The sequence below is a fragment of the Podarcis raffonei genome, chromosome 8, assembly GCF_027172205.1.
Source record: "Podarcis raffonei isolate rPodRaf1 chromosome 8, rPodRaf1.pri, whole genome shotgun sequence".
Taxonomy (NCBI): Eukaryota; Metazoa; Chordata; class Lepidosauria; order Squamata; family Lacertidae; genus Podarcis; species Podarcis raffonei.
This window is the reverse complement of record NC_070609.1, coordinates 483,206-502,500: the sequence shown is the minus strand read 5'-3', so window position 1 is coordinate 502,500 and position 19,295 is coordinate 483,206.

Here is a 19,295-nt window from a genome sequence, read left to right as displayed (position 1 = left end):
TCCCTGTACTCTTTTCCACACCTGCTAAGAACGTTTTTTCCTACCCAGACACGGACGGTGCCAGTGTACGTTTTAATCTCTTTTCATTTCATTGCTGACTTTATTTCTGAGTGTTTTAAAGAGCTGTGTTTACCGATTATTTCATTGTTTCCTTCTCCTTGTGGACTGCTGCGCAGCTGTTGTGTTTTACAATCGAGCCGTGTCTAAATTTCACAGAATAAAACCAAACAAGCCCAGAGTCTCCCGCTGCACTTTCCAAGTTCGCCAGAGGACGGTTTCTCCAGACATCTCGTTTTCAGAGTGGCATCTGACGAGATGGCGAAGAGACTGGCCATCACTGCCTTGCCCAACATTTGCCTTTGCTGCGGTCAGCCTCCTCTGGAGTAAAGCCATGACAGCCAGCTGCCTGCCAGCTGCCCCTTCCCCTCTGAACTGCACTTAAGCCAGGCTCCTCCAGGACAAGACCAGCGCCAGATTGTCACTTAACTCTGCTTTGCATTCATCTACTTACGGTAAGCCTAGATGGTTCCTTTCTTGCTGTGCTTTGTAATATAGAATTTATTCCATGTTTGCCTTTGCTGTCATTTGAGTTTACCGACATGCTCCGTGTTTTGTCTCTTTGAATTTCCAAAGCTCTGTGTTTCGATGTTTTGAACGTTGCTGGAATCAACTGAGGGTGAAGCTCCTGCTCAGAAAGCGGCATCTAAGGAAACTCAGTCCGTCTGTCAATGAATCAAACAATCAATCAGTCAATCATCTTTGCTGATGCCCCAGAGGTCTGGAGGGAGGGGGGAATGGAGGGGGTGTCCCTCCCCCTCCCCTTTTATGAAGATTACCCGCTTCTCCCCTGGTCTCCTCGCTGGCCCAAGTAGGACCAATTCAGCTAGCTAGCCCTGGGGATTATCTAACTGATTTTTTTTTTTTTTTTGGTTATTCGTGTTTTTATACTGTATTTTATGCTGCTTTTATTTATTTATTTTTTATGCTGCTTTTATAATTAAGTGTTTTAAATTAGCTGCCCTGAGCCCGGTTTTTGAACTGGGAAAGGTGGGGTATAAATAAAAATTATTATTATTATTATTATTATTATTATTATTATTATTATTATTATTATTATTCAGAGGCACAAAAGGCCCCCAGGAGGACAGGCTGGGATCAGGGAGGATGAGAGAGCAAAGGAACCACAATCCTGCAAGCCAGGGGTTTTCATGGGGTGGGGAGGAGAAGGGGAAATTCTGGTTGAGGAGCTGAGAAGGTGATGGAAGAAGGCGCTGCTCCTGCGGTGTTGCTGAGCGATAAGAGGAAAACTAACCCCCCCCCCCTTTGATGTGTGTGCCTAAGGAGCCAAGAAACCAGAAACACTCATTATTCCAGGTTGAGACCAAAACAGGTGCAGGGGCGGATTGAAGCACCCTTTGAGTGCTGGATGCCTTGCAGGGCTGGAGGAAAGGCAGCAGGGTCCCCCATTCGATCCAGCGCAGGATGCGGCCTCAAAAGGTGTCAGCTGCCTCTTCAGCTTCAGGCCAGAAGCTGTTCAGGGCACAGCGCAGCTCCTGCAAAACCCTGCTGCAAGAGGCTCTGCCCCACGACCGAGGGTTGCCATATTTCGAAGAACGAAAAAGAGAACACATCTGCCAACTTTTTTAAAAAAAGATATTTATTAAAATTTTCAATTTTTTTATACAAACAAAAACAAACAACAAGAAAATTAAAAAACAAACAAACATATAGTTCAAAATACAATCATTTCAGTAACATGTTTCTCTGACCTCCTCATACCTCCCCTTCTTGTATTCCCTTTTATATTCTTTGTTCAGCAAATCCTTAACTTAAAGCATTACAGCTTATAATATCTCCTTATTTTCTATCCAAACCCTTTTTTTCATCCATGTTCCTTTATATCATTACAGCTAGAAACCACTCAGTTTCAATCCAGCATCATTCAGCATTCCTTAATTTTACAATATTTCTGTAAATAGTTGTCAGCGCTGCCCAAGGTCCCAGCTCACACAAGACCAACGCTGCTTCTTCCTCAAGTTTAAAAGTCTTTATTGAAGTACAGTTTCATTTCCAGACGCGCAGCGCGCAACGCTACGTCTATCCATCAGACCGTAGAAGTCCCATCTGAATCTCCTCCCCCCTGACACCAGCTTAAGATTCTAGCCTTACTCCACCTCTTCCTCTGTTCCTTCTTTCTCTGGGTCCTCCTGCTAGTCGGAGTCTCAGCCCTCCTAGACTCCTCTGACGCTGAGTCCCCTGACTCTTCTCCCCCCCTCCTTCGGGCTTTCGGAACTGGCTCCCAATCCGGGTTTTCTGCTGTCCCGCGCTCCTCCACATTTGAACTTGGCGCGCGCGCGCAGCCTCCCACTTTCCTTCTGACCGTTACACTGGTGTCACTGCTCCCTCTTTCGGGGAGGCTAGCTGGACCTGGCCTTCCCTCCGTTTCCCCACTCCCCGATGGGGGCGTGGTTACCCCTGGCTCATCTTCTCTCCCCGCTGGAGGAGAAGCTGGTCCTGACTCATGTGACTCTTCCCCCCCACTGTGCTCTGGTGGGGGAACTGGTCCTGATCCTCCACTACTCCTTTGGGACTCCCCTCTGGTTCCTTGTTTCTGGAGCGTCCCCCCTGGGACTCCCCTCGCCCTTACCATAGGCGCCCCCTCCTGGGAATCTTCTGATTCGCTGGAGAAACTCATGGAATCTCTCGGGCCACTGTCATATTCTCCTACGCTCCCCTCTGATTCCTCTCCTCCGCTCTCTATTTGCTCTCTCCCCTGCTCTTCTGCTCCTGAGCCTCTGACAATAGTCCTTAAATTTTTTCCAATCTTCCACATCTGCCAACTTTTAACTAGCGATCACTGTGATGATTCTCATTTTACATACCCATGGAAAAGAGGACGTGTCCTGGGAAAAGAGGACATATGGCAACCCAGGCACCACCATAACTTCTCCCAGCACTAGGCACAAGAAAATAAGCAGAGCCTGGCTGCTGAATCAGGCCCAAAGGGGCCCACCTAGTCCAGAATCCTGTCTTCACAGTGGCCAACCGGACGCCTCAATGGTGTTACGGAAAAATCTAGGTGTGAGGCTGCTCAGTCCCCCAGCTGGTCAGGCAGAGCCCGCAGGTCCCTGCGGAATAAAGGAAGGAGTCCAGCCCCCAACCGGAGCAAATTGCTGAAGATCTGAGTTTATTGCGCAACAGGTTCAAAAGGAGATTGAATCCAGAGGATGGGGTGACAAGGACTTTTAAAACTTTCCCACCATATCCCAGAATACAGTTCGTATAGCATCATTGCTACATCACTGACATGTCACAAAAGGGGAGGGTTACACATGATTAGCATAGACAGATGGGTCAGGGCAACACACAACTATAAGATTAGCATAGACAAATAGGTCTTAAGTACCCGCCACCCAAAAGTACAATAGAAGTTCCTTTGCATGTCTGGAGCCTGAGGCGAGTCAGGTGATGAGATTTGGCTTCCTTTGGCTAACAATGAGCCCAGCAATTGTCACCTCTGGGCACTTCCTGGAGTCCTTTTTCAAGGGCAAAATGGCTTTGGAATGGAGGAAACTGGGAAAGGAGATGATTTTATATTATTTTTAAAGCTAGGTGACCTCCCTGAGCTGTCAAGTTGAAAGGATATATTCAGGCATAATATTTGTAATATTTAACTTTAAAGATGTGCCCCCCCCCATAATTTCCGTAACAATGGGAAGTGTGCAAGCAGGATTTGAACACAGAAGCAGCTCTCCCCTCCTCTGGCTTCCAGCAACTGGGATTCAGAAACATCTCTGCCTCTGACCACAGAGGCAGCCTCTGGCCATCGAGGTGAGTAGCCATTAGTGGCCTTAATTTCCTCTATGAATGTGTCTAATTCTCTTTTGAAGCCATCTAGCTTGGTGGCTTCCTTGGGAGAAAGGCAGTGGCAAACCTAGACAGCATCTTAAAAAGCAGAGACATCACCTTGCCAACAAAGGTCCGTATGGTAAAAGCTATGGTTTTCCCAGTAGTGATGTATGGAAGTGAGAGCTGGACCACAAAGAAGGCTGATCACCAAAGAATTGATGCTTTTGAATTCTGGTGCTGGAGGAGACTCTTGAGAGTCCCATGGACTGCAAGAAGATCAAACCTATCCATTCTTAAGGAAATCAGCCGTGAGTGCTCACTGGAAGGACAGATCCTGAAGCTGAGGCTCCAGTACTTTGGCCACCTCCTGAGAAGAGAAGACTCCCTGGAAAAGACCCTGATGCTGGGAAAGATGGAGGGCACAAGGAGAAGGAGACGACGGAGGACGAGATGGTGGGACAGTGTTCTCAAAGCTACAAACATGAGTCTGACCCAACTGCAGGAGGCAGTGGAAGACAGGAGGGCCTGGCGTGCTCTGGTCCAGGGGGTCACGAAGAGTCGGACACGACTAAACGACTAAACAACAACAACAGCTTAGTGGCCATTGCTGCCTGCTGTGGTAGCCCCATGTAGGGGCATGACAAGATCCAGTCCTGGGGGGCACTGAAGAATCTGGGGCAAGATCCCTCTCCTTCAGAAAGGTGTGCCACCTGCACAGAGGGTGGGCATTCAGCTGCAATGTGAGAAGTGGGTCTGGATGGGGGCAGCCCCAAAGCAAGCGTCTCCCAGAGCCCACCAGTGCTGGCTGGGCCTGAAAAGCGGAAGGGAGGAGGGGACCTTTTACCACATGTGGTGGGATTGCAATGAAATTAAGAAATTTTGGGAAATGATATACAATGAATTGAAGAAAACGTTCCATCTAACATTTGTCAAAAAACCTGAAGCATTTCTGTTAGGGATTGTAGGAAAAGATCTGCCAAAGAAGTTGAAAATATATCTTCATGTCTGTGACAACGGCGGCGAGAGTCTTAATAGCACAAGGATGGAAGAAGGAGGAAACCCCGACTAAAGAATTATGGCAAGAGAAATTGATGGACTATGCAGAACTGGCAAAATTGACACATAAACTACGGGACAAGGATAACTGTGACTTCAAAGATGAATGGGAACCCTTTACAAAATACCTAAAGATGCAACCAAGTGAATTGGACTCCTTGGCAGGCTTTGAATAAACACTCACAAACTTTTTACTGATAATAATCAGTTAGATAAATTAAGGACTTATACAATTCTGCAACATGCAGAGAGAATAGCATTTATAGAGAAATCAGAGATTGGAACTGAGGGGAGTCAGGGGTGGGGGAGGGGGGTTGTTTTATGGGAGGGAGGGGGGAAATGGGGGGGAATTAAGGATGATATCTTTTAAGATTATATGTTTTGTTGAATTACCTAATAAAGAAAAAAGAAAAGAAAAGTGGAAGGGAGGTCGGCCTGGCCCTGGCATCGCCTCCGCAGCCCCTGGCATCTCGCAGACAAACAAGCCGGTTCCTCGTTTGCACGGCTTGGCAGGCGCGGCGGGGGAAGGAAGAGCCGTCCGTGCTCTCGGCAAACACCTCCCTGCGCGCTGCCAGCGTGGAAACTCATTAGATGAAGCTTTAATATCAGATCCATCCATGCAAGCCAAGGCCTGATTGGCAGGAGGGCTTTGCGAGACGTGCCAGGCAAGGCTCTCCCCCAGAACAAGGCAGGCTGCTCCCCCCTCATCGGGATGCAGAGGCAGCTGCCGGCTCTCAGGCAGAGGAGGAAAATCGGGGTGGGAGGAGGGAGGAGGGACCTGCGGAGAGAGGCGGCCAGAGGCAGGCGGGCAGAGAGGCCTCTTCCAAAGGGAGGACCGGCCCCTCCAGCCAAAACCCAGCCTGCCTCTTCGGAAGCCGGCCGTCCAGATTATCTCCATCACAAAAATGGGGGGAATCTGCAAAATCCATCCCTTGAATTGTGGCATAAAAACGTACGCAACACGGCAGTCGCTGAGAAAATAACTCATAATCTCCACATCCTAAATGGAGAGCAACCCAGGGAATGGTTTTACACAATGTGGCAGGACTTGAACGTTTTGCGTCTCAGCTAGCGAACTGCAGGACTCTGGTGAAGGAAAGAAGAGAGACGTTCAGACTTCCGGAGGAGGAGAGCGCTTTAAACATCTAGATGGGAATAGGGAAAAGTAAGGTAAAGGACCCCTGGATGGTGAAGTCCAGTGAAAGGCGACTCTGGGGTCGCGGCGCTCATCTCGCTTTCAGGCTGAGGGTGCCGGCGTTTGTCCACAGACAGCTTTCCAGGTCATGTGGCCAGCAGGACTAAACTGCTTCTGGCGCAACAGAACACTGTGACGGAAACCAGACCGCATGAAAATGCTGTTTACCTTCCCGCCGGAGCAGTACCTATTTATCTACTTGCACTTTGACGTGCTTTCGAACTGCTAGGTTGGCAGGAGCTGGGACAGAGCAACGGGAGCTCACTCTGTTGTGCAGATTCAAACCGCCAACCTTCTGATTTGCAAGCCCAAGAGGCTCGGTGGTTTAGACCACAGCGCCACCCGCCTCCCTATACTTCCCTGTACAACATAGACATCTCAATATTGACTTTCTATGCTTGCATATTAGTTTTGCTGTTGTTGTTTGTAAAATATAACGAGCGTTCTTCATTTTATAAAACTAATAATATTAATAATAATAGAGTTATAGAGTTGGAAGGCACCCGAGGGTCATCTAGTCCAACCCCCTACAATGCAGGAATCACAGCTGAAGCATCCATGACAGATCACCCAATCGCCACTTAAAAGCCTCCAAGGAAGGAGAGTCCACCCTCCTGAGGGAGACCGTGAACAGCTCTTACTATCAGAAAGTTCTTCCTGATGTTTAGTCGGAATCTCCTTTCTTGTAACTTGAAGCCATGGGTTCAAGTCCTACCCTCCAGAGCAGGAGAAAAGAAGTTTGTTCCCTCTTCCATGTGAAAAATAGATAACCCTGTCGCTCACATAATCACAGAACCACAGTATTGTAGTGCTGGAAGGGACCCACAAGGGCAATCTAGTCCAACCCTCTGCTATTTTGCTTCTGGAGCATCCCTCGGTAACATCCAGCAGAGATCCACATGCCTGTTGGGTCCGGCTAACACTCCCCTGTTCTGCTCACAAATAAAGAAGCAGCAGCGTTTCCTGCATTTTGTGTATCCCAGTTGCAGACCGAAGAGCACAGCTATTTTCAGATCACCGCAGACGTGCCAAGCCAAGTTGAGCTGAATGAATTCTAGAAGAACTGGCAGGTTGCCATGCAATTCCTATATAGGGAGGGCATAAGCACCTCAGTTTAAGGAGGATATTGGCAAGCCTGAAGGTGGGCAGAAGAGGGTGGCTGAGAGGGTCAGGAGTCTGGAAACCAAGCCTTGTGAGGAACGGCTGGGGGAATTAGGCATTTTTAGCCTGGAGAAGTGGGACATGGGTGGCACTGTGCGTTAAACCACTGGGCCTCTTTGGCTTGCCGATCAGAAGGCCGGCGGTTCGAATCCCTGTGACGGGGTGAGCTCCCGTTGCTCAGTCCCTGCTCCTGCCAACCTAGCAGTTCGAAAGCACATCAAAGTGCAAGTAGATAAATAGGTACTGCTCTGGTGGGAAGGTAAACGGCGTTTCTGTGCGCTGCTCTGGTTCGCCAGAAGTGGCTTAGTCATGCTGGCCACATGACCCGGAAGCTGTATGCCGGCTCCCTCGGCCAATAAAACAAGATGAGTGCTGCAACCCCAGAGTCGGCCACGATTGGACCTAATGGTCAGGGGTCCCTTTACCTTTACCTTTTAACCTGGAGAAGAGGACACTAAGAGAAGACATGAGAGCCATCTTCAAATTGTAGCAGGAACCCCCCCACACCCCAATCATTCTGTTTGTACAAACTTCACACACACACACACTCACACACTACATACGCCACATTTCTGTTATAAATTCATAGAAAATCAACCATACATCGGATTTGCACTGTTCCATTTTATTTTACTCCATATGACAAGAACTATCAAAGGGGGGTGGCTTGGTCCTGGTCAGCCATAATCCCTTCACCGTCTCAGCACATCCACAGGAGCCCTGCCCAGTTGCTATGCCAACCCTGATGATCCCAGACAGAAGACAATCAAGATCACAAAGAAGTTGCATATGGGAGTGGATTCAGCATGGACTGGAACAAAGGACAATGATCAGATCTTCCCTCTGGGGGCAGGAAACTGCAAACTCCCCTTTGTCTCCTGGAAGTGACTCATGGGGAGGGGGGAAAGGAGGAACTAGCCAGGTGACAAGACACTCAGGTTACCACCAACTCCTCCCTCAACCCCTCCTTTCTGTAATGTATGCATGATGTTTCTGGGGGTGGGCTTGACCTAGAGGAGGGGAATTTCAAAAAAGTTTTTATAAGACCTTGCACACTATTTTTCTGGGTCTTTCCTCTCTCTTGCAAGTGAGGGGAGCACCCTGTTGCAACAGTTCAATAAAGGCCAAGCCTACGGGCTGCTGTTTTGCTCCAAGTTATCCTGGTTGGTGTCTTTACTTTTTGTCCAAGGGAGCCCTCGGATTTTTCCGGTAACAAAATATCTCAAGGGCTGCCCCATGGAAGATGGAGCCAGCTGGTTTTCTCCTGCTCTGGAGGGTAGGACCCGAACCAATGGATTCAAGCGACAAGGAAGGCGATTCCGACTAAATATTGGGAAGACCTTTCTGAAGGTAAGAGCTGTTCAACAGTGGAACAGGCTCCCTGGGATGGTGTCAGACTCTCCTTCATTGGATGTTTTTAAGCAGAGGTTGGAGGGCCACCTGCCAGGGATTCTTGAGTTGTGATTTCTGCATGGCAGGGGGTTGGACTAGATGACCCCTGGGGTCCCTTCCAGTTCTACCATTCTATGATTCCAAGCTAGTGAAACAGAAGGCTGCTTGTTGCCGGTATGGAGCAATGGGGCTTTCCAACTGACTTTGGCAGAACTGATGAACCAATGGCAGCCGTCCGGGTTGTGTTGTTGTCTGAACACTTCCTTTGGTTTTTTGACATGATTGCAATATACAAGGTCACCTTCCTGAGAAAGTGTGCTGCAAGATTCTCCTCTGGGGTTTTTTAAATAAGGGGGGGGGGACTGTGCCACGCTGCAGGAGATTCCGGACTTGTCATCCAGAGGCTAGAAGCTCCAACTGACCTTTCAGTTCAGCTGGAGAAGTCAAATGGGGTTCAGTTGAGGAACCAGGCCCTTCAATAAGGATGGCCATCATCATGCTGTTCTCCACACTGAGCTTCCTGGTCAGGTCCAAGATTGTCACCTCCAGTGTGTCTCTCAGTAAAGATTTTGGTGGCTTTGGTGGTAAAGGGACCCCTGACCATTAGCTCCAGTTGTTGCGGCGCTCATCTCGCTTTATCGGCCGAGGGAGCCGGTGTACAGCTTCCGGGTCATGTGGCCAGCATGACTAAGCCGCTTCTGGCGAACCACAGCAGCGCACGGAAACGCCATTTACCTTCCCACCGGAGTGGTACCTATTTATCTACTTGCACTTGGACATGCTTTCGAACTGCTAGGTTGGCAGGAGCAGGGACTGAGCAACGGGAGCTCACCCCGTCGTGGGGATTCGAACCACCGACCTTCTGATCGGCAAGCCCTAGGCTCTGTGGTTTAACCCACAGCGCCACCCACGTCCCACGGCTTTGGTGGTACTGGAAGCTATTACTATGTTCAACGGGTCACATTGCCTCTGTCTTGCCAGATTCAAGCGCAGCTCATTCCCCCTCATCCAGCCCAGACCCCACGCAGCCCCTCTTCATTCAGGGGCCACATGGAGAAACACGGCCAAGTGTCACCAGCCTCCTTCGCCCCCAAACTCAGGAGGTTCCCCCGAGGCTTCAAGTGTCAATGGGGACTGAGAGGATCCCTAGCTAAGCGTCAAGGCGAGGGAGGTTTAAAGAGAGTGTCACGGAATCAAGCTCATCCATTTTGTTGAATTAAATAAACTAAACAGGTTTAATTGGGTTTTGAATAAATGTGCAATTAGCTGCTACTGTTTTGAATTTTATTGTGTTATTATATTCCTGAGCTGGTTGTGCAAATCGCTATTCCGAATAAGCTTTTATAGGGTGAGTAGGGGGACTGGGGATGAGTTTATGGAGCCAGTGGGGTGAGGCCCAAAAAAAGTTCGGGAACCGTTGATGTAGATGTGAAATGGCATTGGGAATAGACTAGTGCCCAGTGGCACCCCATAGCGTAAGTGCCAGGGGGTCCAAAAGCAGGGGCAGAGAGGGAGCTTGGGATGGGGTCACTGAGGGGCCCAGGGGTGGGATGAGGCTCTGCTATGGGTTTTGCTGTGGGTGCTGGAAGGCGTGGGTCCACAAGGACCTTCCTGCAGACAAAATGAATGACAGGCACCACAGGACAAGCATCTGTTGAACATAAGAGGAGCCTGCAAAGTCAGGCCAGTCTTCTTCTTCTTTGGCGATCCCTCATAGCCAAATAAGACTGTCTTCCATAAACACGGTTTTAACAATGAGTCCTTAAGTGACTGTGGAGGCCAGTTCTGGATCCACACATCCTTCCACAGTGGGAACATTGGTTCCCAGGCAGGAGTTGATCACGGTGTGGATTTGCCAAGCCTGCCTTCCTCTTAGCACATTTCTCCCTTGCGTCCTGAGTTCAAGTGTCTTCAAAGCCCAGGACACCTTTGGGAAAGGCTGTTCTCCAACTGGAGCACTCGCAGGCCAGTGTTTCCCAATTGTCGGTGTTTATACTACATCATAAAAAATTTGCCTTGAGAGAATCTTTTAACCTATTTTGCTGACCACCAGCATTACGCTTTCCATTCTTAAGTCCGGAATAGAGGAGTTGCTTTGGAAGACGATCATCAGGCATTGCACAACATGACCAGTCCAACAAAGCTGATGTGGAAGAATCATTGCTTCAACACTGGTGATCTTTGCTTCTTCCAGTATACTGGTATTAGTTCACCTGTCTTCCCAAGTGATGCGTAAAATTTTTTGGAGACCCCATGGATGGAATCTTTCGAGGAGTTGGAGATGGCGTTTATAAGTGGTCCATGTTTCCCAAGCATACAGTAAGGTTCGTAGTACAATAGCTTTTTAAACGAGCATTTTGGTTTCCCTGCGAATGTCCCAGTCCTCAAACACTCTGCACTTCAATTGGGAGAAAACCGCACTCGCAGAGCTCAGGCGATGCTGGATTGGCTGCCCAGGTTGGAGAAATGATTGACATTTTCCAACGTTACACCATTGAGTTGGATTTGTGGTGCTGCAGAGGGGTCATTTTGGGGCCCACCTGGTCCAGCACCCTGTGCTCACAGTGGCCAACCAGCTATGGAAGGCAGAGCGGAGCCATCCTGGCTTGGAGCCCCCAATGGCTCTCTCCTCCTCCACTGCCTGCCACCTGCTGGACTTCCATCTTGGTCCCAAGTGGGGCGCAATCCCAAAGGGGGCAAAGCTCAAGGCGCCAGGCGCTATCTTTCCCAGCGCTGGTGCCTCTGTTGCCCCCTCCTCCCAGCAAACTGCTCTCCAGATCAAAGCGAGGAGGGAAAGTTAAATTGGCGATTGATCTTCAATTTCAAGAAGATTGCAGATTTATCTTCTGAAGACACCGCAGCCCAAGGAGCTGGAGGGAGAGGCAAGGCGCCGCCAGCCAGGAGAGGCCATAAATTATCCCGCCGCCCAGATGCCAACGCCGTATTTCAAACGAGGGCGAGGCGGTGTTAACGGCCTAAGAGGAGCGATTCTCGTTTGAGATACAAGTTGGCAAACAGGATGAGTGATGGCTGCACATGGCAGGCGGCCGATGAATTAATTACGGTCTCAAAGGCATGGTCAGAGGCAGCGGGGGCAGGGGGGCAGGTTTCTTTCTTAAAAATATCACTCAAGTTTCACTTTGTCCTTTATACTCGTTTGAGCTCTGCAGCCCTGACAGATGTGCTGCGTCTCAGCAGCAGGGCCTGCCGTGACAGGAGCATGTTTTCCTGACATGGAGCCAATTAACCCCTCCAGAGTTAAACACACATTTTGCAGTTGTTGGAGCCCAAGGCTTAACTCCTGCTCCACCCCCCACCCCCGTCTGCTTCCTCTGAAAGGGTCTCAATCTCACTGGTGATGGGAAAGAGTCTTCCCTGACTGAGAGAGCCCTGGAGGGCGGCTGTCAGTTACGGCTACATACCAGGCAGGTCCAGATGTCCAGAGAGTCAGGTAGAACTGCTCCCTCCACACAGCAGTGGTGGATCCCAACAGAGGGGGCAATTAAGGGCCTGGAAATTGTGGGAATGTTCAGGGATGCAGGAGAGGATATATTGTCTGATTATAGCCTTTCCACCTTGTGTAAACACAAGTTTACACAATTTAGCAGAGTAACATTCCCCTTTTTAAACTCACAGCGGATGCATTTGCTCAGGCTCGCTATAATAACAGTTCTGGTATTTCCCTCTTATTCCCTCATAAAAGATAAGACACGACAGAGTCTTCTAGTATAAAAAGGTTTACTCACATATCATTCTGTTCACAGTCAGATCCCAGAAGGCAGACTTAGCTTGGCTGGAGGCCAAGAGAGCATCTTTGGCTAAGCAGATGTTGCTTCTTCGATGCATGTAGTCAGAGAGAGAGATATGGCTGCCCTGCCCTGTGCTTTTGTCCTTACCTGCACAGGTGAGGCCACGCCCACCTCTAGTCACATGCGGAGGAAGTCTGTCCCAGCCCAGAAGGAAACAGGAAGTTTACCTGCTGGCTGGACAAACATTCCTCCTCACTCTAGGAATGTTGTACTTGACTGCTCTTGTGTTTCACATCCCACAGAAATCTGTCCTCACGAGGAAGGGTTGAGAGAGCCGGGGATGCTTAGCCTGGAAAAGAGGAGAGGTAACGTGAGAGCCATCCTCAAATATATGAAGGGTTTTTACATAGAATTGTAGAAGAGGCAGGCGTCTTTGGGAGAAGAGCAATGGCAAACCTAGACAGCATCTTAAAAAGCAGAGACATCACCTTGCCAACAAAGGTCCGTATAGTAAAAGCTATATGAGCCAGTACATAGATGCATTTATCAGTGATAAATCACCCTTTGAGTGGATAGGAAAAATCTGTGATGAAGTGTTTTGTGGGGACAAGTCACAAAAGTGATTGTGCTGGTTCTGGTAGTGGGCTGCATGTGCATGATATCTGCTGGAGGGGCAAACCCCCCCCCCAACCTATACATAAATTCCTGCAACAGTCCTGCGAAGCCCAGGTAAGCTCAGAGCACCTTGGGGGAAAGCCGGGTCAGCCCCCCCCCCCTCTGCCCAGGGATGTGAGCTGCAGCGCGTGACTAATGACTCCTGCAAGGGAAGGCTGGATAAACAAGCGGGGGGGCGGAGAAACGCCAGGAAAGGAGAGCAATGCCGCAGCAGCAGCAGCGCACTCTTCTCCCCCCCCCCCTCCGCTGGGGAGACGCTGCTCGGAGGGAGGGAGACAACGGCGCTTGTGCTGATGCGAGGAGACAAGGCTCTTCCGTGTCAGCTGCAGGCGCTTGCAGGAGAAGCACCGGCCCGACTCTGGCTGCTCAGACTCAGTTTCCACACACACACACACTGAGGCGCAGCTCCCCTGCTTCTCCTTGCAATGTGGTGGCAGGTGTGGTGCTGTGGTGAGGGTCGGCCTGGGACTTGGGAGAGACCAGGGTTCAAATCCTCCCACTCCACAGACAAGTGTGTGACCTTGGGCCAGTGCCGGATTTACATATAAGCTCAAGAAGCTCTAGCTTAGGGACCCACTCTCTTGGGGGCCCCCAAAAAAATTTAAAGGGAAAAAACCTGAATGTACATTTCCAAAATGTAAGATTAAAAAAACAAATAAAATAAAACCTACCTACAGCAACAGTGTTTTGTGTTGTCTAGGCTCCTGCCACTGCTGTCACCCATTCTCTGATTTCCTGGCCAGTGAGACCTTCCAGGAGCAGGGCAATGGAATGTGGATTTGGTCTCCTTTGGAGGAAACAGCACTGGAGATCTAACTCTGCCATCATTTTTGTAGTATTTGCTTTATTCCCAAATATACGCCACAGAGAGCATTAAGTGGAGTGAAAGAGGAGACATTCCTGCAAGGTAGCAGATCCAGTAGCCCACATGAGATCCCCAGAGAAAGGGAGAGGAAGGGAGGCAGTGTTGTGTGGTAGTGAGGGATGCGGGTGGCACTGTGGTCTAAACCACTGAGCCTCTTGGGCTTGCCAATTGGAAGGTTGGTGGTTCAAATCCCTGCGATGGGGTGAGCTCCTGTTGCTCTTTCCCAGCTCCTGCCAACCAGGCAGTTCGAAAGCACATCAGTGCAAGTAGATAAATAGGTACCACTGTGGTGGGAAGGTAAATGGTGTTTTCGTGCTCTCTGGTTTCCATCATGGTGTCCCGTTGCACCAGAAGCAGTTTAGTCCTGCCGGCCACATGACCCGGAAAGCTGTCTGTGGACAAACGCCGGCTCCCTTGGCCTGAAAGTGAGATGAGCGCCACAACCCCAGAGTCCCCTTTGACTGGACTTAGCCGTCCAGGGGTCCTTTACCTTAGAGCAGGCACCCCCAAACTTGGCCCTCCAGCTGTTTTGGGACTACAACTCCCATCATCCCTAGCTAACAGGACCAGTGGTCAGGGATGATGGGAATTGTAGTCCCAAAAACGTCTGGAGGGCCGAGTTTGGGGGTGCCTGCCTTAGAGTGTCAGTCTAGGACCTGGATGGGGGACCCAGAGCCGGGCATGCAAGAAGAGATTCCCTCTGCCATCACACTGGTGAGGGTTACTCTGGGGTTCAAAATCCTGCAGCAGCCCCCTCTTCAAAGATCAGTTGCTGCAAGGGATGGTCTGGCCAGGGCCAGAAAGGCCTGAGGCTGGAAGGAAGCCATAATGGCTACTAGATCTCAACAGCCCTCTCCCCCCCCCTCCTCCTCCTCTTCTGTGAATTTGCCTAATCCTCTTGCAAAGCCATCCCTGCCTCCTGTGCAATCAAATTCCAGAGTTTGACTCTGCGCTGTGTGAAGAGAGTCTGACCTCCCATTCCAGATGTGTCGGATGGAGGAGCAGGTGGAGGCCAACAGCTGCCTGCCTGTCCAGCTGCCTGCCTGCATCACTTCAGAATTTCCGCCGGCAGAATTTCTGCAACGGGGGAACCACCACTTCGCTTGTGCACCTCGGCTCCCAGCAAGCTGATTTATTTATCAGGATGTCTCTTTTGATGCCAGGCTCTGGCGTGGCCGCCTCTCGGCACACTTTGATTTGCAGCCTCTCGAACTGAGCCGAAGCAGCGAAGAGCGACTCCCTCGTGGCCTCGTTTGCAGGCCCAAGGATGCGCCAGCGGTGCCGCGCATAAATCCCGGGCAAGGCAGGGCTTATTTCATAAACATTTCCGATGAAAGACAAGCTTTGAATGAGCTCCTGTAAATCCATCGTCAGGGTTTTTGGGGGGTGCATTTGACACATCCCCTTAAAAAGAGGCCACATCACCTTTGCAGCGGGTTCGGGGGGGCCACAACTGTGGGGGAAGTTGGTTCATTGGTGGAGGGGCAATTTTAATTAGGAGAGACTTAATTAGGGTCTGTCCACACTTGACGGGGAAATCCAGCATTTCGTTGTTCGGTGTGTCGTCTTTGGGACCGGACTCGAGCGCTTTCCATTTGGAATTCTCTCCGGAAAATCTGAATTTCTCCACACACTCTTTTCCTGCTCGTATCTGCCTCCAGATCCTCCCACCTCACTTGTCAGGGCCGAGAATTTCCCTTTAATTTTGTGTGTGTGCCAACAGTATTTTGTGTGAAATCAGGCATCCGGACATAAGCAGAGAACTCTCTACTGTTTGGGATTCCTCTTTGAAGAAGCGCAAAGTAAAAAAAGAAAAGTTTTTAATAAATAATGATGATGATGATAATGAAGAAGAAAGGGAAATCAACGCGCACACTGCTCAGAAGTCAAATCCCCAAATGGTGGAATGGCAGAGTTGTGCTTGGTGGAAAACAGGAGAGGAGGAGGAGGAGGTGGTTTTCAAGGTCTCCTAGCCATTATGAAGGCATCATGTTCATTGCTGGAGACCCCGGGAGGGGAGAGGGTTCTCGCACCTGGGTCCTGCCTGCAGGTGTTCACTGGGGAGGACAGGATGCTGAACTGAATGGGCCCCCACTGGCCTGACCCGGCAGCCTCTCCTGAGGTTCTCATGGTGCTTTCTAACAATATATATATATATATATATATATATATATATATATATATATATGGTTTTATAGGACTGATTACATAATTATCTCCCTGAGTCCCTTTGTCCCCCTCTCGCTCTGCTTACAATCTCCTCTCCCCCTCCACCCCCCGCAAACAATTCTGGATGACAGATTTATGCACCTGCTGTGGCCCCTCATGCTTTGTGCCGCCGCTGCCCTTTGAGGAGCCAAAAGAGTCTCTGCTGCTGTTTTCCTACTCAAGGAAGACGCCCCAAGCAAGGATTTTGCTCCTGAGGAGACGGGGGGTGTGCCTCAGTGACAGAGCATGGCCTGACTTCTCTCCCCCTGCAGCTGGAACATCTGCCTACTGGCAGGGCCGGCACTCCAGGGCCTCCGTGGCTTTGCAGAGGGGACACTGCATGCCATGTCTCCAATTCAGCAGCGGGTGGCAAGTGGCAAAGCCTGGGCTCTCCTGCAGCCGCCTCCCTCTCCCACAGCCTGGCAGAAGGTCGTCAGGGCATCCCTTAGCCCCAGCAAGCTCCCCCTCGCCCAGGACCTGCCAGATACACCAGAGGGGCAGGATACAGCCAAGGGGCGCCCTCCTCTCTGTGGGGCTGGCATTCCTCCTAAGAAGAGACCTGCCAGCCTTTTCATGGAGGGAGGGGGCCAGCGAAGGCTGCTTCCCCCATGGGCTACCCTGCCCTCCAGTTGGAGGCAGCCCTGCTTCTGAATACCAGCTGCTGGATGAAGGGGGAGGGCTCTGGGTGCGAATCCTGCTTGCTCCTTTGCCACAGGAACCTGGCCCGCCACGGTGAGAATCTGATCTTCCCATGCAAAGAGACAAGGGCTTCCCATTCATTAAAGCCACTATATACTTCCTCATTGACTCGTCCCTCCAAGCTGGAGGAAACCAGAGCCCCCCCTTACTCCTCCTTGCGCCCCCCCCCACAACTCCAGCGGAGTCTGCAGCAGGAAGGCGAAACGCCGGCCTCCATCTCCGCCCAGCCAAACGTTGGAGAGAAAATGTGACAGGCAGAGCTGCGGGGGGTGGATTTGCTGCCCCCCCCCCGATGTTCTTGACGGTGCAATTGCAGCCCCCCACGGCGCCTGTGGCAGCTCATCCCGGCATCAATCAGCCGCGCAGCGCCTCGAAGCCCTCCCCTGCCGCTCCTTCTGCCTGGGCTTCCCAACGAGCCTCTGCCCCGAAGATCCTCCTCTAGGCGGAAACGGACGAGGCTGCTGCTGCTGCTTCAGCGCCGCTGCCTAGTTTTGGGGAGGGGGCGCAGGATCCGTAGGAGCAGCATACCAGCTGCGTTATGCCGAGTCAGAGCGCAGGTCCATCTATGTCCTCGGTACTGTCTGCACTGGCCGGCAGCAGCGCCTCTCCGGGTTTCGCGCAGAGATGCTCTCCCAGCCTCGCCTGCCAAGCGTCTACTCAGCCGCTGCTGCGCTTCCCCCTAAAACCAAAGCGAGATCCTGTCCTTCTTGGGGCGGACTGAATAGCAAACGGGAGGCCGCCTGAATACGAGACAGCTGCCCGACCGCCGAGCCTACCTCGCAGGGTTGGCGTGCGGAGGAACCGGAGAGCTCGAGTTTCGCTGCGCGGGAGGGGCTCGCTCGCTCTCCCCCTCCCCTTTCTTCCTTCCTTCGGTTTCCAAGCGCATCTCCGGAGCGTGGGCGGCGGCGGCAACAACAGAGCCACCCCTGCGAGGCTGGTACAGCTGCCCCCTCTCTGGGGGGGGCGGGTCAAGAGGCTTGTTTCTCCCTCCGCTTCCCCCCACCCCGCACCGTGGGCTTCCCGGCAGCGAATCCAGCGTCGAGGGCCTTCTGGCGGTTCCCTCGCTTCAAGAAGCCAAGACACAGGGAACCAGGCAGAGGGCCTTCTCAGTAGTGGCACCCGCCCTGTGGAACACCCTCCCACCAGATGTCAAAGAGAACAACAACTACCTGACATTTAGAAGACACCTGAAGGCAGCCCTGTTTAGGGAAGCTTTTAATGTTTAATAGGTTATCGTATTTTAATGTTTTGCTGGAAGCCGCCCAGAGTGATTGGGGGGACCCAGCCAGATGGGCGGGGTATAAATTATTATTATTATTATTATTATTATTATTATTATTATTATTATTATCATCATCATCATCATCATCATCATCATCCCCGGCCATTCCGTCGGGCGTGCGCCCGTGCGTCTCCGGGGAAGCCCAGCTCCGCGGTTGAGGCCAGAGCGATGCGCTCCCGTTGCGCGCGACCACCAGAAGCGGAGCCGCAGCTGCCCGCCTCCCTTCCCAAAACGGGGTGAGGGTTCCTGGGCCCCGGGAGGAGGTCATGGCTTGCCCAGGCCTCCCTTTTGGGGATGCCGCGCACGCACCCGCCCTCCCTGCCTCCGCCGGCGGACAGCTCCTCTTGGCAGCCGTGACCTTTCCCCGCAAGGCCGCGTCTCCGCGTTGCTGCTGCAGCTGCTGCAAATGTTTTTCCCTTTGCCTCATCCATCTTGCGGGTCCCGGAGGCTGCGGACCTTTCCAATTCCTGCTTACTCGGACAGGCGCCGCCGCTGTGCAAGCAGGCAATTAGGATGGCGGTGATTAGCCATTAAATTCAGCGGTGCCAACTTGAATAAAATATCGGGGTGCCCAGGTAGGCCCCTCCCCGCATAATCAATCACATGACACGGTGCATGCGAACCATTTCAATGGCAATGGCCATCAACTTGGGGGGGGGCCTCCAATATTTTATCGGGGGGCCGAAAACCCCTTGACCCCTAGGAGTTGGGTCCTGTGATTAAATTTAAATGCGGCCCTTCATCCAAAGATCACAGGGTGGTTGACAACGTAAAAGCACAGGATGCATAACATGACAATGAAGAAAAACCAATAACGCCCTCCAAAAAACACACGCAAAGGGTGGATCTACACACTGGGGGGAGGGGGACGCTATAAATAAGTCATAAATTACATTGTTATAACAAAAGGAAAAAACACCATTTAATATCACATAGAAAAGTTTTGTGCTCGACAGCACCACCTGGTGTTGCATGCTTATAACGTGTTCCAAACGCTGGTTTTTTTACTAGTGTAGCTGTCCTTTAAAGTCACATTTTAAAGGCCACCCAACTTATTTATTTATTGCAGTTCTAGCCCCCCCCCTTTTCTCCCAGGAGCTCAAGGTGAGTTCGTGGCTCTTCCCCTCCTCGCTTAATGCCCTCGCTTCCCTGCCAGGTAGGTAA